This window comes from Panulirus ornatus, chromosome 42 (genome assembly GCF_036320965.1).
Source record: "Panulirus ornatus isolate Po-2019 chromosome 42, ASM3632096v1, whole genome shotgun sequence".
In the NCBI taxonomy this organism is placed as follows: Eukaryota; Metazoa; Arthropoda; class Malacostraca; order Decapoda; family Palinuridae; genus Panulirus; species Panulirus ornatus.
Window position 1 is genome coordinate 29,886,643 of NC_092265.1, and position 23,748 is coordinate 29,910,390.

At 39.5% G+C, this 23,748-nt stretch overlaps 2 non-coding genes across 2 annotated transcripts; both read left to right on the top strand.

The window, feature by feature from the left end:
• Positions 1–2,275: 2,275 nt before the first annotated feature.
• TRNAQ-CUG (transfer RNA glutamine (anticodon CUG)) lies at positions 2,276–2,347 on the top strand. The gene has a single exon. It is a non-coding gene; the product is annotated as a tRNA-Gln (tRNA).
• Positions 2,348–23,468: 21,121 nt separating this feature from the next.
• TRNAV-CAC (transfer RNA valine (anticodon CAC)) lies at positions 23,469–23,540 on the top strand. Its single transcript has one exon. It is a non-coding gene; the product is annotated as a tRNA-Val (tRNA).
• Positions 23,541–23,748: the final 208 nt, after the last annotated feature.

The window sequence follows — 23,748 nt, forward strand, 5'->3', positions numbered from 1 at the left end:
CATATTCAAATTCAATCTCCTGGACAAAGGAGGATCGTCCTACCTCCTTGGTGAACATTATCATATTGAAGTGTTCGAGGAAAGGTTGAGGGAGCTTGCAAGGCGGAGCAGAGATGTTCACTTGACAGAGGTCACAGCTCAAATGATGCTCTCGGTCCCGGCTCCCGCCCTTATATAACCTGGGAACTGATCATATCCTAGCATAGCTTAATATAGAGAAGTCTAAAATAGTGAAGTCAATACTTTCATACAGTTAAGTTTATTTCTGAATAGTTTGATACATATGCCTGACAATCATTCCTTCACCCGTACAATCTCCCATCACAGAACACAAGAATTGTCATTATAATTCGTTTTTATCAGCAGAAATTAGATTAAAGTGACTAAAGATAAGTGGTTTAATATGTTATGTGTGTTCTCTGTCATCATAAAGATGGCCATCTACCCTGATGTGTAAAGAAAACATTAATTTTGTCGAGGCTGTGGTGAAGATAAGATCACAATGATATGATAATGTGGTCATACAATGGTGTAGTCAAGATGTTGTGTTAGAACTATGTAGTGAAGATGGGAGTGTAGTGAAGAGGAGGATTTAGTGAAAATATATATGTTTCTTCACGCTGAGCCATTCCATATAGATGAATATATCTATAATCTAATTGCGGTAAATTACCATATGACTTTAACGGCACCAGCCAGCAGGAAAAATGTCGGATATACGAGTGACTGAATACTTTGTCGGGTACATAAATAATTGAATATTTGGTACGATCGATCAAAATGCTTTTTATAGGCAAATAATTTCTGATTTTTCAAATGATTTTTTCCATCTGTTGGAACTGGTTTAAGTAATTAAAGATATGAAAACCGATGGAAAAGTTCAGTTTAACGCTTTTACGAATGTCTTGCTGCGTGTTTGGGAAGAGCAGTAAACTACAGGAATATATTGGTCTAATGTCCCCTGCTCGTCCAACAGCAGATATTGTATGGTCTGAGACATTATTTCTGGTGGAGGTGGATTCTCTCCGGCATTGCGTAAATCACTTCCACAAACTTGCGCCATTTTGCACAAATACAGATCCGATATGATGCATTTCCCAGCTCTGTTACGTTATGGACCCTAGTCATCCTAGCCTAAATTAGCCTAAATAAAAAGGTGTGGAATAATGTGCAACATTTCTCCTTCATTACAAGTGATAATAAACCTAGGCTATACAGCAACCAGGAACGTCCATATTTGTCTAACTTCTCACATGTCTGTGTCATCTGTCTGCAAACATGTCGACCATTACCATGAGGGCAATTGCGGCTTTTGATTTTGAATATCACACGTCTCCTCTTTGCCGTGAGATCTTCATACTCAAATAAAATGGTGGGCCGTAAGAAATATATGTCCATCGAAGGTCAACTATATGGCTCAGTTCCATCATCAGTTTCTAAGAAAACTGAAAAGGTGAGGTCCCACCGAGATTCGAACTCGGATTGCTGGATTTAGAGTCCAGAGTGCTAACCCTTACACCATGGGACCTGATAAGAACAGATGTGATTTCATCTAAATGTTTTACATATAATCAACCAGAGGCCATTCCTCCCTCCCTGCCTGCAGGGTTCAAGGTTTTCTAGAAGGTTCTCGAAGATTCTGGGTAGGAACTGCCATTGAGAGGACGTAGTTATACGTATCATTAATGATATTGTTGTTGACTTTCTGATTTAGAAAGATAGATAGATAGATAGATCGGTAGATAGATAGGTAAAAAACAGATATTAGATAGATCGATAGATACGTAAGGCTGTATATGTCAACTTTCACAGAAATCATTGATATCAGCGTTATTCTGCAAGAAATACATGTACATGGATGTAGTGATAATATGGGTTAGGTATAAGACCAGTCGTGTTGAGATTGTAGTGAATGTGACCATTGACTTCAACCTTAATAGTGTAGTGAAGATAAAGTTGTAGTGAAGATAAATCTTGAAGTGACTCATAAGGTTGTTGTGAGTACAAGGATGCATCGTAAATGAGTACTTCCTACCTGAAAGTCAACAATTACAAAATTGATCAAGTATAACAACATCCTCGGACAACCAACTACAAACACCAACCATAGAGTGAACCTGACTGTCACCTAACGACGACCTCTCAAAGGTAATGATCTTACCAGAATCTTCGAGAACCTTCTAGAAAACCTTGAACCCTGCAGGCAGGGAGGGAGGAATGGCCTCTGGTTGATTATATGTAAAACATTTAGATGAAATCACATCTTTTCTTATCAGGTCCCATGGTGTAAGGGTTAGCACTCTGGACTCTGGATCCAGCAATCCGAGTTCGAATCTCGGTGGGACCTCATCTTTTCAGTTTTCTTCGATACTGATGATGGCCGCATTATTCTGTACGTTATATATACATTCATATATATACATAAATATGTATATATAAACATATATATGGAATAATATGGTTTTATCAATAGCCGGAGACCATTCCTCCCTCCTTGCCTGCAGAGTTCATAGTTTTCTGGAAGGTTCTAGAAGATTCTGGTGAGATAATTGCCATTGAGAGGACGTTGTTATACTTCATATATCAATGATTCTATTATTGTTGACTTTCAGATAAAGATAGATATATAGATAGATAGATAGTTAGATTGATAGACTGATAGAGCGATATTTAGATAGGTATATAGATAGATAAGTTTCATCAATACTGTATCTTACGCCATCTCCTGTTGCTGGACATATGTTCAACCAGCATTGGGAAAACCTCCAGTAGACCTTAATGTAAAGCAAGATAATAACAAAACCTGCAATAAAAGAATACGATCAACTCCCCAGTGCAGAAATATTGTGACCAGAAAGTCTTCTAGCAAGATGTCAGACGCTTCCACGGGAATCACAAACATAACATCAAATATCTGAAAGTCAACAATAACAAAACTAATGATGATAATGAAACTATAACAAGAAAAATGATAAACATATGGAAAATAGTGTTCTAGATCATGCTTCTGGAAAAAAAAAATTTAACGAAAACTGTGAAAAGAAATACCCATCTGGCTGATACGACACAGTAAAAGAACCATCCCACAACCAACTCTAAACTGAACCTGACTGTCCCCTAACAACGTCCTCTCAATGGTATTTATCTTACCAGAATCTCGTAGAACTTTCCAGAAAATCAAGAACTCTGCAGGCAAGGAGGGAGGAATGGCCTCTGGCTGCTGATGATAACCACATTATTCTATATATATACTTTTACCTACAACCGAAGGTTGACCGGCCAGCCCAAGTGGCTACAGAGGTTGTATCCATGAAAGAAACGGACCCACCAGCAGACGAATTCGGTTGGCAGGTTGTATCGAAGAAGAGGAAAAAGAAGGTTGCCCAACCAGCCCAACCAGAAGGGTGTAGCAAAGAAACGAAAGAAGGCTGCCCAACCAACCTGGGTGGTAGTAAGGATGGCTGCTCCACAACCCCAGGTCGTTAGGCAGACTGTAGCCATGGAAGAAAGGAAGGCTGCTCGTCCACCAGCCCAGGTAACGAGTGAGCGTGTAGCTATGCTGGCTGACCCACCAGCCCGGGTAGATAGCTACGCCCAGATGGCTATGTCGGGTGCAGCAAAGAAGCAAACCCCACAACTACTCCACGAGGTTTGCAAGCCTGCACCCAAAAAGATGAAGACGAAGGTTGCCACACTACCCAATGCACCACCACATGTCTAGAAAGGGAAAAGGTAGACAGAATGGCTGGAGGTCCCACTCCAACAACAAAATCACCTTAGGAGCCAAGTTCCATCCATTATTGAAAAAAATATATATATATATATATATATATATATATATATATATATATATATATATATATATATATATATATATATATATATATATATATATATATATATATATATATATATATATATATATATATATATATATATATTATATATATATATACTTTATAGCTATATCCGCGTTTCCGAGGTATATACACACAAACTACATTGTAACTTACATATGAATAGAATCATCAAGCTTCACTATATTAGCTTTACTATATTTAATATAAACAAGGTCTAACCGAGGTTACTTGGTTGAGCAAGACGTGAGAATATCATCAATTGGCCCTCCAGCCCTGGGTTGAAATTGTCGTTCTGACGTATTTCGAGTTCAGTGCTGATACAGGATCATTGATTAGAGGACTATCTTGTTAGTCTGTGTAACTTCGCCTGACCCAGTCCACGTCTTCAATGGCCTTCTGTTACTACAAACGGGATTACAAAGGAAAGCCTTCCTTTGTTAGTTTCATGAATACCTTCGTTCAAATGAAGGGAAAGACTATTACTATGAAGCGGTACCTTATCAGCAGGAAAGAGCTGCAGCAACGGTATGAAAGTTACTGCAAGATACATAACGAGCCCGTGGCTTCCAACGTAAACATCGGCCGCCATTTGGGTTCACTCGGCATCATGTGTGACACCAAGATTGGACCCGTTGGGAAACAGGAACGATACTATTCTGGTATCATGTGGCTCGATGGCGCAGGATCACCAACTGAAATGCAAAGAAAATGGAGAAAGCCGCCCAAACGTATCATGAAGGCCGTGCAAGAGAAGATCGAGAGGATCGGTTGAGAGGCGATATCGCTCACAGTATATTGAAATTTATGCCCAAGACTTCCCCTGATCTCCAGACACAGCCAGCCACAGAGACCACCAGCCCCGCTTCCCAGACACAGCAAGTCACAGAGACCACCAGCCCCGCTTCCCAGACACAGCAAGTCACAGAGACCACCAGCCCCGCTTCCCAGACACAGCAAGTCACAGAGACCACCAGCCCCGCTTCCCAGACACAGCAAGTCACAGAGACCACCAGCCCCGGTCCCCAGACACAACCAGTCACAGAGACCACCAGCTCCGCTCTCCAGACACAGCCAGACACACAGACCACCAGCCCCGTCCCCCACACAGAGCCACAAGATCCTGATATTGAGAAGACAAATGAATTTCTCGATGATTTTTTGCTTTCACTGGAGAAGAACTGATGAGTTCCTTATAGACAAGACAAAATGTTAAAAAAGGAATCTATATAAGTTCACTTATGGAGTGAGATCTTTGACGGAGCTGTGCTGCCTATATCACAGCCTACCAAAGGGTGATCTTTGCTGTCGTGCAGTAACCTCATGAGGGCTGAGTCCGGCTACACTTTCTTTACCGAGGAAAAGATCTCTGCATTAATATTGAGTTTCTCCGTTGGCGTCAGGGTAAACACCCATCCCCCCCGAAGCTTGGTTACCTTTCCGTGGTGGGGGGGACTTCATGGATTGGGCAGTAGCAACCATCGTTGGTTGCTTCTGTTCAATCCATGAACGAAAAACCAAGCATCTTCAGCGTAATTGTCGTATAAATTCACTTAGTGTCAAAACTGACGCGAAAGCGGTTGTCTCAATTTTGTCAGAAATGTTTGTGCGTCTCGGCCTGATGGCGGGAGTCGGTTTGGCGCTGTGGTCATGAGGGAATACGAGGAAGATTGGCAACCGTCCCAGAAGTAGCTACAGTGAGGCCCAGCAGCTGTCCCTAATACTGTGGAAGGCACTCATGTAAGGTGTGCAGTGAGGCGCAGCAGTAACAAGGGAAACGGACAACCAAAACAGCAATCTTGATCATCAGGAGGCTATCCAATGCTCAGAGTAGATAAGGACGATTATTGTATGGCTTCGCTCAGAGGATGAAAATCTTAGCCGTGAAAATCAACAAGTAAAATAACTAGTAGTTAGTGGTAGTGAAGTGGAATTACCGCATTTCTGTGGTCTTAATAATAAAACGAAACTTTTCGTTTTCTCCATCAATCTAGAGGTGTTGTAGACCACCATCCTTAAGGTTGTAAGGTAATGGTAACTACAAGGTTATGACCTCAGCAAATTTGTGATGGAAAGTGCAAGAAATGTGGTAATGTATATAATATAAATTATATAGTTGTATAATAAATGTGTTAAAAAATTTTTGTCTTCTCTGTTCCCGTTCATTAATTCAAATACAGGTAAGTTTTCTCTCTAACGAGGTGGAATAAGCTACGTGCACTCGCCTTATGAATATGGTGACTTTCCCTTCATTGCCACAATGGTGTGCTGAACTGAAGATGTGGAATTCCGTAGACGAAACTAAGATAGGAAATCAATCTACATCAAAAATTGAAGGCGCCGCTCTGTGTGTGTGTGTGTGTGTGTGTGTGTGTGTGTACTACTTTAATCATCATGACGTGAGTCTTTTGAGGAAGGATTTGTACACTAGTGTTGCCCCGTCTTTTAACCTTGTAAGTGTAAAATATGTTTTCACTCCTGTGTGCACTCACACACACACACACACACACGCACACACACACACACACACACACACACACACACACACACACACACACACACATAACCTATAATATTATCTAGTATTTACTTCAGACGGATATCTTACACCTTAATTATAAAAGCCAAAGAAAAATTTATAAAAACATATACATATATTTCCACACGTGTAGATATATGTTATGTATTGAAATGTGGCGGAAAAATTCCTTATATATTAACAAACGTGATTGAGGACGTAAAGATTCTGGTACAAACATAATGGTTATTGTGATAAATGATTTGTTTATGATAAATATGCATTGGGTTGCATTTTAATGGTTGTTCAGAACTAAGGTCTTTAAACCCGAATCAGTGAAATACTATCAGAAATAGAAAACCTGTTAAACATGAACATTTATGTTGATTAACCACAGAATATATTTTCCTCTGGGTATGTAAAAGAAAATACAGTACAGGGAGCTAGTTTAAGGAAGAGTATTTCACATTTCAACAAAATATTTACCTCTAATAGCGTCCCTTATCTTTCGTCATCATTTCTTATGTTTCCTATCAAGAAATGTCTTTTATGTAACATAAAAATTCTGTCTAGGTATTTGATTAATGTTGTCCAAGGATGAGCTACATGCCACACGTGGTCAGGTCACAGTGGTGGTGGTCAGGTCAGTGGGCGGTGTGTGTGTGTGTGTAGCCCCTGGGTTCAAGTTGGCCACACCCACCGGCCGGTGGTCAGGTCAGTGGGCGGTGTGTGTGGCCCCTGAGTTCATGTTGGCCACAGCCACCCACCGGCCGGTGGTCAGGTCAGTGGGCGGTGTGTAGCCCCTGGGTTCATGTTGGCCACACCCACCCACCAGCCGGTGGTCAGGTCAGTGGGCGGTGTGTGTAGCCCCTGGGTTCATGTTGGCCACACCCACCCACCAGCCGGTGGTCAGGTCAGTGGGCGGTGTGTGTGTGGCCCCTGGTTTCATGTTGGCCACAGCCACCCACCGGCCGGTGGTCAGGTCAGTGGGCGGTGTGTGTAGCCCCTGGGTTCATGTTGGCCACAGCCACCCACCGGCCAGCCGGGCGGTAGTTTATAACTGAGACTGGTAGTTTCACATGCCACTTGGAGTGTCCCTCACTACAGAACTTGAGCAGCTCTTATCCTGAGGTGGAGCAGTTGATCCTCTCCACCAGGCTGGTACACTTGGTCTGCACCAGGTGGCTCCCTCCTGGTCATCCTGAGTGGTTGGTTGCTGTGTGGGATTTAATGACCACTGACTTGTGAAGGTCATTAGGCCAACCATCATTTTATCATCTGATAAAACATGAAGCAACGCCAAATATTACATGATCCACCTAAACTATCGAGAATGATGAAGTCTGATATTGTTACGTTACGTCATCCAGTCTTGCCACTCACCTGTTACGGTAATCACGACTACATACATAGTGTTGTTACGACTGATATTACTGTATGTACTGTAGTAAAGTACTGTGGTTATGTGGACACCAGACGAGACCATCATTATGATGTGTCACCAACATGTATCTATAATGCTTCTATACCATATAACCAGCATGATCAAGAAGGTTATAACAACATTATCCTTGTGTCACCAACATATATCTATAATACTTCTATAACCAGCATGATCAAGAAAGTTATAACAGTATTATCCTTGTGTCACCATCATGTATCTATAATGCTTCTATAACCAGCATGATCAAGAAGGTTATAACAACATTATCCTTGTGTCACCAACATGTATCTATAATGCTTCTATAACCAGCATGATCAAGAGGTTATAACAACATTATCCTTGTAGTTGTTGGATCAGTGTAGAGCAGAGCAATACCTGGTGAACATTACTTCCTGGTGGCCGCCATAAATACCACCAATGTTTATAAGCTCACACATCACCAGGGGTTAAGATATGGTGTTATCCCTCACTGCTCTATATAGCACCAGCCACGGTGGGCCTCCAGGTTATGCCTCACTCCTACTCTTCTATATCTCTAACTTCCTTGTGATCATCTCACTTTGAATAACTAGATCTTCACATAACAGTTGTTTGTTGTTGTTGTTGTTGTTGTTGTTACATGTTGTAGTTTTATGTTCTGCCACTGGACGACTCGTTCTCTGATCTTACCCAACAAATAATTTGTTGTTTCGAGATTCGTCAGGTGTTTATCATACGGAGTCTGTAACACGTAAGTCTGTCTATCGTTCACTATACTGGATAGTAACCGGTAAAGGTTATTAAAGATATCTACACCAGAAACTGTGCCACACAACAAAACATACAAATCACGATATTTGCAACATGATAACATGTTTGACTTAATGACCATCAGCAGGTAAGGTCATCAAGCCGCACCATACATACGTCAGACAGTAACATCAGTTGTATAACAGGATGTATATATGTTGTTGGATTTAAGGGCTATCAGCTTGTGGTCATGAATCCAGAATGTAAACCATAAGTTCAACATATAATGTTCGTCCAGGTCCAGCAGGTAGCTGCATATAAAACTATGAATGTCTGTCTTGATTACTGACGACGTCGAGGGAAGGGTTTGGCAGGAAGGGGAGTGTGGTGGAGTTTGCTGGAGGGTTCTCCTGAGTGTTGTGAAGAAGAAATAGAAAACAGACTGAAAGGAGAAGGGTAACAAGTCCTTGGGCTCAACCCAGGTGCTACATTATCACTTAAGCAAGACATCTAAAATAATCGCCAGGTTGGTTGGTTATTTGGGCTTGTGGCTCATCGACTGCCAGGGTTAATAAAGTCAACAAGTTAGTCATGATCCTCAACCAAAAATACTTGAACACCTTCACGTGTTGAAGATATTTGTAAGGTCATACACACGCTCACTAAATACTTGGCCCATATAAGTAAGGTTTTCACCCCTGTTGATTGCAAGGGTCATACCTGCAGTTAGTGTCATGTTATAACCATCAATCGAATCATCTTGAACAGTTTTCCCAGGGGTTCAAGATGATTCTGAGACCGTACACGCTCTCACCCTGTTCGTACGACGAATGGTGCATTCTAACGGACAGCGACCTATAGAAGGTCATTAGGTCACTAATCCTTTATATGTTCCACTTTAAAGTCAGCTAACAATCCTTTCAACGTATTATTGTCCAAATAGTTGGGACAGTGAAATATAGGAAGGTGTACGTTCAAGGAAGACATATGCAATGACAGAGTTACGTGCAGCGACGACAAGTAGGACAGACAAACCTGAGAAATGGTTGTTGTTGATGGTGTGAACAGTATTATTATTATTACCACACATCACCAGCACACCTTTGATGGCGTTCCTACACCTTCGTGGCTGCTGCACTCTACACAGGAGCAGGGGAAGGTAGGACACCTTTGAGCAAGAAGGTTCTCCGACGAGACTGTACTATTTCTCTCCGTCCTTTGAGGATGACACAGCCTTGCTAAGGACGACTTGTCACTGGTGGTGACACAGCTGACGGATGGAGTCCTGTTACACCTTGTGAATAATATCTCATGACCAAAACAGTAGACTGGCCAGGTTGACAAGCGTATTGTGCACTTCAACTGACTAATGATATGATCAAGAAAATTACAAACATAAGTATCTATTGTAAGGATCAAATCAATGATGAAACAAATATAGTTTGAATAAATAATGAAACAGAGTGTGGGAAGTGAAACAACTTTGTGATGCTTGGTCACTTACAAATGATTAATACGAAAGCGTTAGGTATCGACCCGCAGGAGAACGTGTTTACAGATCTTTATAGAAGACATATCTATGTTAGATAAACGCCATATCAAGGAAATATCTTAACCTGGGACGTGTAACATCTGTGTGGAGAGACACAGCTTTGTAATATATGATCTACTCCACCGGTGAACTTTGACAACAGAGAGTTATACAACGCGTCGCTGGACAATATTCACCTAATACCTATAACAAATTTTTATATGATATACGAGACATTTGTTGGAAGTAAACATAAGAAATGATGATAGGAGATAAGGAGAGGGAAAGTACATATTTTCTTAAATGCTGAGTGAATACTGTCTTAACCTAGTTATTTTGCGTTGGATTTTATTTTATATATCCAGAGGATAATATATTCTGGGGCTTATGATTGTTATGCTTTCAACACCTTTTTCAATTTCTTATCATCTTTACTGGCTAAAAGGCCTTGGTTCTTAAGAACCATTTAAATGCAACACTGTACATATTTATTATAAATCATTTATCACATTAACCATAATGTTTGTACCTTATTCTATAAGTTGTCAGTCATATTCTTAAGTATATAATACATTCGTCTGACTCAAGTAGATACATATATCTACACGTTTACATATATACATATGGTTCTTAATTTACCATCATTTTATTCCAAATTTAAGTGATCCTTCTAAAGAAAATACTAATCGGTACCTTGGATGACGTACCTGAGTCTTTATAACAGAAATAATGAACAACTCCTGATTGTTGAGGTTGTGCATACCGGTTGAAGACCATTAGTTCACCAATGTTGTACTGGTAATGATAAAAGTCAACATGTATATAACTTTAATGTTTGACATATACTATGGATTCAGGCTTTATGACTGTTCATATGTTTTCAAATATACCAACATCACATTGACCCTATACGAAATACTACCATTAAATTGTTTGGTCATAAAGGAGATATTTTGATCACTCCAATAATACACATGAATGTTTACCTGGTACAAAGAGATCCGTCATATTGTAAAGCCCTGTGCCAGCCAGGCAGGGACGTGGCCAGCCTCCCTAACAACAAACTACCTGTTAGTCAAGATCAGATAAAGAGCCGGGTTGAGGTGAGGGCCCGTACCAAGCATAGACCTAGCGACCTGCCATGGTACAGACCAGTCATATGGAGACCTGGTGAATCCAACAATTAGAAACATTCCATATTTGAGGAGACTTGGCAGGTCTAACTATGAACCAATTTCATCATGATCGTATGATATGACCCCGTGCCAATACTGGGACAAATTGTAATATTGAATTGTATATTGATTTCTGGGAGCCTTGAAGAATGTGTGGAAGTCGAGAACATTATCTCGGAAAGCAAAAATGGGTATGTTTGAAGGAATAGTGGTTCCAACAATGTTGTATGGTTGCGAGGCGTGGGCTATGGATAGAGTTGTGCGCAGGAGGATGGATGTGCTGGAAATGAGATGTTTGAGGACAATATGTGGTGTGAGGTGGTTTGATCGAGTAAGTAACGTAAGGGTAAGAGAGTTGTGTGGAAATAAAAAAAGCGTGGTTGAGAGAGCAGAAGAGGGTGTTTTGAAATGGTTCGGGCACATGGAGAGAATGAGTGAGGAAAGATTGACCAAGAGAATATATGTGTCGGAGGTGGAGGGAACGAGGAGAAGAGGGAGACCAAATTGGAGGTGGAAAGATGGAGTGAAAAAGATTTTGTGTGATTGGGGCCTGAACATGCAGAAGGGTGAAAGGAGGGCAAGGAATAGAGTGAATTGGAGCGATGTGGTATACCGGGGTTGACGTGCTGTCAGTGGATTGAATCAAGGCATGTGAAGCGTCTGGGGTAAAGCATGGAAAGCTGTGTAGGTATGTATATTTGCGTGTGTGGACGTATGTATATACATGTGTATGGGGGTGGGTTGGGCCATTTCTTTCGTCTGTTTCCTTGCGCTACCTCGCAAACGCGGGAGACAGCGACAAAGCAAAAAAAAAAAAAAAAATATTGATTTCATATTTCGATGGAATTAACTGTAAAGATGAGTTGCCATAATTATGAGGAAACATGTCCACATTCACACTCACCAACCCTACCCAGACAACACGAGTCGTATTGATCATTTCTAAATTCATCGGACACATCCGGGAAGATACTTTTTTACCGTGAGTACTTTACTTTAAAGTTACGTTCATTGGAAATAGAGCGAAACTAACTGTCTGTATTACCAACAAAAATCACTATGAGGTATATATATCTATCTACTAATGACGTCACATCTGATGTCACTCGTAGTAATGAACACAAACTGGTGGGCAAACGTTTGACCTCAGATGAGGTGAAGTATTTTATCTTCAATATGATTGTTAACATGGAATAATGTACCAGTTAGAGTGGTTGGAAGCAGCATTATAAATACGTTTCACAATAAACTTGATAAATATTTCCCTTCAAGTTCAAGACTAACATTATTTGCGACTCATCATTAGTCACACTGACAATATACAGGTTTATCTTAAGATTATCTGTATGTCTTCCACTACACTAATGTGTGAGTTCCTGATATCTTCCACTACACTAATGTGTGAGTTCCTGATATCTTCCACTACACTAATGTCTGAGTTCCTGATATCTTCCACTACACTAATGTGTGAGTTCCTGATATCTTCCACTACACTAATGTCTGAGTTCCTGATATCTTCCACTACACTAATGTGTGAGTTCCTGATATCTGCCACTACACTAATGTGTGAGTTCCTGATATCTTCCACTACACTAATGTGTAAGTTCCTGATATCTGCCACTACACTAATGTGTGAGTTCCTGATATCTTCCACTACACTAATGTGTGAGTTCCTGATATCTTCCACTACACTAATGTGTGAGTTCCTGATATCTTCCACTACACTAATGTGTGAGTTCCTGATATCTGCCACTACACTAATGTGTGAGTTCCTGATATCTTCCACTACACTAATGTGTGAGTTCCTGATATCTTCCACTACACTAATGTGTGAGTTCCTGATATCTTCCACTACACTAATGTGTGAGTTCCTGATATCTTCCACTATCACCATCAGCCTCAAAGTGACCCAGTGGTCCACTGCTGTATGAATACCTTTACATTCCTTTGTATAATGGAATATTTGTAACAACACAGTAATTAATCACATCTGAGCAATCGGGAATTTGACAAGGTATTATCAGCTTTACGTCCTATTGGCGGGCCATCATAGAGCTATAAGGCTGTGGTCATGTTTGTCTGGATGTTGATGACAGGGGCTTCCTCTCTTATGTGAATAGCTTCTAATCTCTGTAGTCTCCTGCGATCACTACAACTAGTAATGATTTTGATGTTATTCATTATAATCTCCCTCGTTAGTCTCGTTTCATGCTTTTGTTCATGATGATGTTTGATTCCACCTTCTTGTAAGTGGAGCGAGAGTCGGTGGCTCAGGGTGCAGGTGTATTAATCACCATCTTGAACTTAAGTATGAAGTCTATATAGATGCAAACTGGCAGGCAAGTCAAAATCAAAATTTTAAACACTGGCGCCTTACAAAGGAGAAACATTTCTTCAAGGGAAGAGAAAGATAAGTAATTACATACTAATATCTCAGTGGATTGAATCAAGGCATGTGAAGCGTCTGGGGTAAACCATGGAAAGCTGTGTAGGTATGTATATTTGCGTGTGTGGACGTATGTATATACATGTGTATGGGGGTGGGTTGGGCCATTTCTTTCGTCTGTTTCCTTGCGCTACCTCGCAAACGCGGGAGACAGCGACAAAGCAAAAAAAGAAAAAAAAAAAATCTCAATCATGGTACCACATCAGTCTCTCATTCCCTTACACAAGTCATCAAGTCCAGTCTCTCCTTTGCCACTCCAAACCTCCAGCCTGACCCAACAACACTGTGGTCTGCATGATGGAAGCACACATGAAATAGTCACAAGAATTCTCTTTTCTACACTTGCCTCCAGAACTTTCTTTTATGCTTGTAGGTCCAAATGTTTACGCCAGGCCTTAGCACAGACACCATTGAGATCACCAGCCGGTCAAATGGATACTGCAAACGCATAGTGATAAAGAAAATAGCTTTTGGATAAGTATATATATGCACGTATAACCTTAATGGTGAGGTCAAAGGTCGGGCCATCATAATACCTGAAGGTCGCAACAACACTGTGGTCTGAATGATGGAAGCACATATGAAATAGTCACAAGAATTCTTTTTTCTACACTTGCCTCCAGAACTTTCTTTTATGCTTGTAGGTCCAAATGTTTACGCCAGGTCCTTAGCACAGACACCATTGAGATCACCAGCCGGTCAAATGGATACTGCAAACGCATAGTGATAAAGAAAATAGCTTTTGGATAAGTATATATATGCACGTATAACCTTAATGGTGAGGTCAAAGGTCGGGCCATCATAATACCTGAAGGTCGCACCGTCGTGTCCAGCCACACAGATCTTTCAGAGCTTCATGCCTGAGTACGATACCACATTACCAGCTTCCAATATCATACTACCTTTCCCGCCACACCACACAACAGCCTCATCTTAATGTCATGCAACATCAACATTTATATTTAGTCTCTGACGACAGCCCCCCCACCACCACCACCAGCAGACCCATGCAGGCCCCCATGTCACTTACGTCACTACAGTTTCCAGGCACTACGTGGCATTTTAGTGGCTGTTAATTACCACTCCTCTGACCCAGGCAGCTTTCTTACCTTCCTGTCTCACCCAGACGTTGTCTGCTGGCTCTCACTCCACAAACATACAACCTCTCCTTCCCAGACATAACACATCACAACACCTTACTCCCATCTTTTTGATCTTTTTGTTCGTGACAATATATTTCTCTGCGGAGAGCGTTACGCGCTTGCCCTACCTTTTCGTAAAATCTCGTTAGATGAACTCATAAGGCAGAACACACTCTCTCTCTCTCTCTCTCTCTCTCTCTCTCTCTCTCTCTCTCTCTCTCTCTCTCTCTCTCTCTCTCTCTCTCCCCCCAGCCAGCCACTATGAATGTAGACTGCGTGACTGAGTGAGAGTGATGAAGTTCTTGCATTATGACGGCGAGCCACTCTGCACCCTACCCATCCACCCACCCAGTACATATCAACTTGCCTCTAGGCTGAGAGAGAGAGAGAGAGAGAGAGAGAGAGAGAGAGAGAGAGAGAGAGAGAGAGAAGAGAGAGAGAGAGAGAGAGAGAGAGAGAGAGAGAGAGAGCCTATCTACGAGTATTTACGATCACAAAAAAATACTGAGAATAAAGGCCCCGCCAGGAATCGAACCCTGACCAACCGTTTATGGAGCAGATGTGCTAACCACTACACCACGGAGCCACTTGTCAGTGGCGGAAAAATCTCTTATATATTAACAAACATGACTGAAGACTTAAAGAATCTGGTACAAACATAATGGTTATTGTGATAAATGATCTGTTTTTTATTTATTTATTTTGCTATGTCTCTGTCTCCCGCGTTAGCGAGGTAGGGCAAGGAAACAGACGAAAGAATGGCCCAACCCACCCCCATACACACATGTATATACATACACGTCCACACACGCAAATATACATACCTATACATCTCAAAGTACAGATATATATACACACACAGACATATACATGTATACACATCTACATAATTCATACTGTCTGCCTTTATTTATTTCCATCGCCACCTCGCCACACATGGAATAACATCCCCCTCCCCACTCATGTGTGCGAGGTAGCGCTAGGAAAAGACAACAAAGGCCCCATTCGTTCACACTCAGTCTCTAGCTGTCATGTAATAATGCACCGAAACCACAGCTCCCTTTCCACATCCAGGCCCCACAGAACTTTTCATGGTTTACCCCAGACGCTTCACATGCCCTGGTTCAATCCATTGACAGCACGTCGACCCCGGTATATCACATCATTCCAATTCACTCTATTCCTTGCACGCCTTTCACTCTCCTGCATGTTTAGGACCCGATCACTCAAAATCTTTTCACTCCATCTTTCCACCTCCAATTTGGTCTCCCACTTCTCGTTCCCTCCACCTCTGACACATATATCCTCTTGGTCAATCTTTCCTCACTCATTCTCTCCATGTGACCAAACCATTTCAAAACACCTTCTTCTGCTCTCTCAACCACACTCTTTTTATTTCCACACATCTCTCTTACCTTTACATTACTTACTCAATCAAACCACCTCACACCACATATTGTTCTCAAACATCTCATTTCCAGCACATCCACCCGCCTGCGCACAACTCTATCCATAGCCCACGCCTCGCAACCATAAGACATTGTTGGAACCACTATTCCTTCAAACACACCCATATTTGCTTTCCGAGATAATGTTCTCGACTTCCAAACATTCTTCAAGGCTCCCAGGATTTTCGTCCCCTATCCCACCCTATGATTCACTTCCACTTCCATAGTTCCATCCGCTGCCAGATCCACTCCCAGATATCTAAAACACTTTACTTCCTCCAGTTTTTCTCCATTCAAACTTACCTCCCAATTGACTTGACCCTCAACCCTAATGTACCGAATAACCTTGCTCTTATTCACATTTACTCTTAACTTTCTTCTTTCACACACTTTACCAAATTCAGTCACCAGCTTCTGCAGTTTCTCACATGAATCAGCCACCAGAGCTGTATCATCAGCGAACAACAACTTACTCACTTCCCAAGCTCTCTCATCCACAACACACTGCAAACTTGCCCCTCTTTCCAAAACTCTTGCATTCACCTCCCTAACAACCCATCCATAACCAAATTAAACAACCATGGCGACATCACACACCCCTGCCGCAAACCTACATTCACTGTTTATGATGAATATGTATTGTGTTGCATTATAATGGTTGTTCAGAACCAAGATCTTTAAGCCTGAATCCTTAAGATTATATAAGAAATAATAAAAAGTGTTAGAAACATAAAAATTTATGATTATAAAGAACAGAATGCCTTCTCATGTGGGTGTCTAAGAGAAAATGCAATACAAGGAGCTAGTTTAAGGCAGGAGTATTTCATCTTTTAACGAAATATTTACCTCTACCTTCCTTATCTTTCATCATAATTTCTTATGTTTACTATCAAGAAATATCTTTTATCTAATATAAGAATTATGAATAGGTATTTGATTAATGCTCTCCAACGACGCGTTGTATAATTCTTCGTTAGTGAAGTTCATTTCGTGTAATGGATCATGCATTACAAAGCTGTGTCTATCCACACAAGTGTTACGCGTCCCAGGTAAAGATATATTCTAGAGATAGTGTATATCTAACATATATATGTGTTTTATAATTATCTATAAAAAGTTTCCTTGAGGGACTATACCTAAGACTTTCGTATTAAAGTTGATCAGTTGTAAGTGATCAAACATTACAAAGCTGTGTCCATTGCCACAGGTGCTACTGATCCCGGGTAAAGGTATTTCACCATCTTTGTATCTTTAACCTTTCTAGTTATAGATGTTTCATCCCTGATTCCATCCTCACAATCGATGTATGTGGTTTATGTTGTCTTTACATATCATTAGTCAGTTGAAGTGGAGAACATGCTTCTGAGCCTAGCCACTCTGTCTTCCACATGCCAAACAAGAGGTGTTACCGGATTCCGCCTATAAGTGTTTACGTCATGAGAGGGCTTCTTTTTTTCACTTTTGATGATTTATATTATTTGGGTTAAGTATTTGGTTTTGTGATGTTAATAAAATTGTTGAAATTCATATATCATATTCTTTATTTGTCATTTAATGAACTTTAGTTTATCAAACTTGATTGTTTGTTGTTTCTGATAACAATAAACATTTTCTCTTAAAATACTTTAGCTTAATTCATAAAGAATATTTCTAAGTAACACGTAGATGATTTTTTCATTAGTGTTCATCACAGTGAAATAAATAAGTCTAATTTTCAATGTGTACTTAATGGATCTTACTAAAATTTTGAAGAATATAAACTCATAATTTTTGTAAGACCTTCTAAACCTTGTGCTGATAATAACTACATTACTTTTCTGTAGGCAATATCGTTTTAATGCGTAAAATCCAGATAAAAAGCTTGTAATATAAAGTTTCATGTTATCATGTTTAGGTTGTTGAAGATATTAATGATTTCTACATGTAAAACATTTATGTTATCTGCAAAATAGAAATCTTAATGTTAGATATGTTAATTCTACCGGTTTCACGTTACATACATTACTGTACCCTGTGCTACAGAAAAGTTATGGGATTTTATTCATTATCTTATAAAATAATTTACTAAAACAATGTCCCACGTACTTTCTATAGAAATCCGGTAGGAATATATATTTTGCATCTGGACTTTATAACAATCAATGATAGGTTCTCAGACTCAGTTAAGATGTAATTATTTTTTCTTTTATTGAGTTAAGATTTCGTCCATCACAAAATATCGTAATGCTGTCTAAGGTTCACTCTTGGGTCTACATTGCTGAACAACGTCAGTGTACAATGGCCAGTGATATTCACCGTAGACATATGTTTACACTGTGTACACATAGCAGGCAAACTACAGTATCATCTTAAGATGTGGAAATAAAACTATCAAGGCAGGAGAAGGATTTAGGTGCCATCATTAGTAGAGATGTAAAGCCAAGACAACAGTGTATTAATGTACGTAATAAGACTAACAGGCAACTTGGTGTCATGTGTTAGTAGCAGGAATGAACAGGTAATATTACAGCTATAGTTAGTCACACACCACTTACATTATGACGTACAATACTGATCACTGTATTACAGTATGCATTTCATTTCCTTGATACCAGGCATTAGAATCCTTCCAAATGAACACATTAAGATCGTGAGAGTTTCTTTCTCTCACAGGTGGCAGGCAGGGTTAGTTATGTAAGAGGTATGTTTACTGATGTAATCTGTACCTTTAGCTGTAATATCATCAACTTCTCAGACCGTTACTGTAATACGTATAAACGTAGGACAGTACAGCATATTGCCAAAGAACAACGCCATTAGTCATGAGAAGTACACCTCTTATCTCCTCGTCTGAAATTTAGTTACTACCAATTATTGTATCAGATGGGCAATGCCTGGAAGACAACAGCCGATGTGCTTTCAGAATATATTTTCACTGAAACTACATAGTAAGGATGATTCTGTAGCTATAGCTTTAGAATAATTCAAAAAAGACAAAGTTACATGAAGCATAAAAATGGTCTTAGAAAAGGAGAGTTGCAAGTGTAGCAGCAGCAGGTGGAGAAGATCTTGGTCAAGATGTTATAACCGGCAGGTCATGATGCGGCCCATCATCTACAAGTGGTACACACACCATCCCTAGACCACACTTACACTACACTTGACCCAGCCTTGTGGCACCCGCGCCAGCCAGGTACTCACTGGCAGTCAACATTATATCCTGAAAACAAACTTGGACCTACAACTAAACACAACTTATAAATAATAACCCAGCTGGCTAGATTGACAACCATCATGGCGGTCCGCCAGACATCTGTATATCTCAATCTTTCCTTCATTTATTCTCTTAACTTTTTCATGTCATATCCCAACTCCTCTGTTCATCAACATCTTTACGTCATCTCATAGAAAGGGATATTTACACAGTAAGAGTGTATGTGGCACTCAATCTCTCTTGGTATTTCTTCACACAAGTCTCTTTTCCAAGTTCACTTCCTCTCGCCACCTCTTTTCCCCGTCGTCTCCACAAGATGGTGATCGGACATCACACCAGCAGCCCCTTTCAGCACATTTACATCCAAAAGTCTTTCTTTTACACGCCTTTCAATTAACATGTAATCCAGTCATGCCCGCTGACCATCTCTCCTACTTACATACGTATATTTGTGTATGTCACATTTTACAAACCAGGTATTCCCGGTCACCAGTCCTTTACACACACACAACACAAGTTGTTCACCATTACCATGCGTCTCAGTTATACCCTCCACTGCCACATTACTTACCTTCGCATTTAAATCACCATCACTAATACCTGGTCTCTTACATCATAACTGCTGACACACTCACTCGCTCCCAAAATACTTGTCTCTGTTCTTGACTCTAACTCGCTACCTCGCTAATTCATCGTCAAGATCTTTACTATAACGTTGGATGAACATACTGAATGTTGGAGATTCGAACCCATGACCTTGATCTTTGAGACTCAGGCTCGGTGATAATGTGTACCACACCTGCCAGTGAATTCCAATACTTAGTCACCTGAATCTTAAGACCTTACATGTACATACTGAACTGTAGACAAAAATATGTTCAACGAAAGATATTTCATATATCTGGTTTTAAAACTGATAAGATCAGGAAATAAGATTTAATCATTATCATTATCGGACGATTATAATGCCCAACAACACACGTTAGGTACACAACACACTCCCTACTAACCTACAAGTTAAATGACAATCCATACCATATCTAACTTCCCACTTGATAACCAGCATATTGTATCCTTCAGTAGCAGATGTATTATACTTATATAATAATAATCATAATGATTATTATACTTATATAATAATAATCATAATGATAATAATAATCATAATGATTATAATAATGATAACAATGATACTAATGATAATAATATTGATAATAATAATAGTTATGATGATGATAATAATGATACATAATGATAATGATAATGCCAATAATGGTGATGATAATAATAATGATTATAATAATAATAATGATAATAATGATAATAATGATAATAATAATAATAATAATGATAATAATGATAATAATAATAATGACAATAATGATAATAATAATGATAATAATGATAATAATGATAATGATGATAATAATGATGATGATAGTGATAATAGTAATAGTAATACTGTAATTATGATAAATATTACGGTACGGAGGTGGAGGGAACAAGGAGAAGAGGGAGACCAAATTGGAGGTGGAAAGATGGAGCGAAAAAGATTTTGTGTGATCGGGGCCTGAACATGCAGGAGGGTGAAAGGAGGGCAAGGAATAGAGTGAATTGGAGCGATGTGGTATACCGGGGTTGACGTGCTGTCAGTGGATTGAATCAAGGCATGTGAAGCGTCTGGGGTAAGCCATGGAAAGCTGTGTAGGTATGTATATTTGCGTGTGTGGACGTATGTATATACATGTGTATGGGGGGGGGGGGGGGGTTGGGCCATTTCTTTCGTCTGTTTCCTTGCGCTACCTCGCAAACGCGGGAGACAGCGACAAAGTATAATAAAAATAAAAATAATATTACGGTACTATAATACTAATGGCGGTAAAACATTCAATACAGTTGCGTCTTCCTAATATAACAAGACAATATGGTCTAAATATACCACATACCGGTGTTACACTGAATTAAAAGAATTAAACTCCACGAACCATGATTTTGTCTTGATCTGTCCTTGTAACAGTATTTTGAACCTATACTCATCTTGGTGTATATTGTTTAGTTTTCGTAACCATTACATGAATATAAGTCAACATGTTTTCAGGAAAAAATAAGTTTTTCCAACTCTCTCCCATAATGCACAAATAGTAAACACACACACACACACACACACACACACACACACACACAGAGCGGCGCCAGGCTGAAGGCGGGGCATCGTGACGTCACAGGCAAGTCCCTCCCCCCTCCAGATCCAAACATGTGTTGTGTCTGGTGATGGCGGTTCAAGATTTCCCACATTTATATTGATCTTTACATTATCATCCACTCCCAAAGTCACCTGGCATTCTTGTGTTTCAACAACAGACGTGATATATGCAACACCAGGCAAACATTGTACCATTATCTGATAGGTTAATTGGTGCAGAATCAAGAACCAGTGAATTTCATCGCCGCCATAAGTAAGTAAGGAAGGTGACTTTAATGATGAGAAATACGACCTGGTATGGCTGTGTCTACACACTACCGCGAACTTAAAATCTATCCATTTAACTGTCATTCGTTAATTAACATTTAAACACCATCTTTTAAACGTAAACCTTCCACTTGCATTATATTAACAAGTACTCTAAGATACGTCATATAAACACAAGGTTTAAAGCTGAAACTCGAACTTTTAAGTCCGTCAATTTAACACCTACTTTAGAATTAGTAAAAAAAATGCGAATCTTTAACTCCGCCAAAAAGCAGCTTGTGTATGTAATGCTTCATTTAATTGAACATTTCTAAAGTCTGTTAAATTAATGGTATCCTTTGATGTTCATCATTAAAACATAAACCTATGAACTCTGTCTCTAGAACTAAGCACAAACTTTTACGTTCCATCATAGGAAAGGAAACTTGCAAAATCTATCAAAATTCGTCACATAACGCGAACTTTTCAACCCTTCCATTTACCTGGGCCACTCTTCCCTGGCTGCCATTCATATTTTGTCCTTTTAAACTGTGACTTTATTACACTTTCATTCATTCATCATGACTTTATTACACTTTCATTCATTCATCATGACTTTATTACACTTTCATTCATTCATCATGACTTTATTACACTTTCATTCATTCATCATGACTTTATTACATTTTCATTCATTCATCATGACTTTATTACACTTTCATTCATTCATCATGACTTTATTACACTTTCATTCATCATTCATCAACTAGTTCGTCTCACTGATATTCCATTCATAAACTTCATTTGTGCATCTCATAGTTTGACCGCCATGTTGCATGTTTCCTTAAGGTTTATAATTCTTTGTGTATTTAATAATAGAAGATTCAGTGATATTTCTCGTGGTACTGGAGTTAGAGTTAATAACTGAGATGGCATTATAATCTCTAACTCCAGTACCACGAGAAATATCATTGAATCTTCTATCATTAAATGCACAAAGAATTATAATCTTGATATAAGTCATTGTCTATACAAATTGCATAAATTTAGTGTTGATAAAATTTGTAAGGAATTCATCTTGTCCACATAATTAGTTTATGATACGCTTGTTGTCTGTCTCGGACAATCACATGTTTACCAAATGGTGTACTAGCTACGTCTCTTCGTTGTATATCAACTGACTTATATTTCTCTCTTGTGTCTCCCCTGATGATGTGGTTATTACATGAAAGTGCACTTGGGAACTTGTTATGTTTCATTTTCCCCGTGGACTCATAGGAATATACTTGATCACGCGCAAAATTGTGATCCTTTCCAATATATATATATATATATATATATATATATATATATATATATATATATATATATATATATATATATATATATATCCTTCAGTATGTTTACTTTCGATAATGAGGAACAGAAGAACAAGCTAAGCAAGTAAATTTCGTTAAAGACATCTCTCTTTTCTAAACGCTGCCTCGCAAAGATTTTCATTAATTCAAATTGAAGAAACAGACGTATTTTTCTATTGTCTGGTTAGCTCAGTGGTAGAGCGTGAGTCTCACACACTCAAGGTCGTGGGTTCGAGACCCACACCAGACATGTTTTTTGTCTTTATCTTTTTTCATTTTGTCCGCATCACATGTGTGCAACATTCAGTATGTTCGTCCAACGTTATAGTGAAGATCTTCACAATAAATTGGGGTTTTCGACCTTATCTGAAAGGGTCAGGTCCACCAAGACGTCCTTGGAATCTTCCAGAAGCTTCTGGCGATCCTCCTCCAACTGCTGGGCACATCAGAGTTAACAT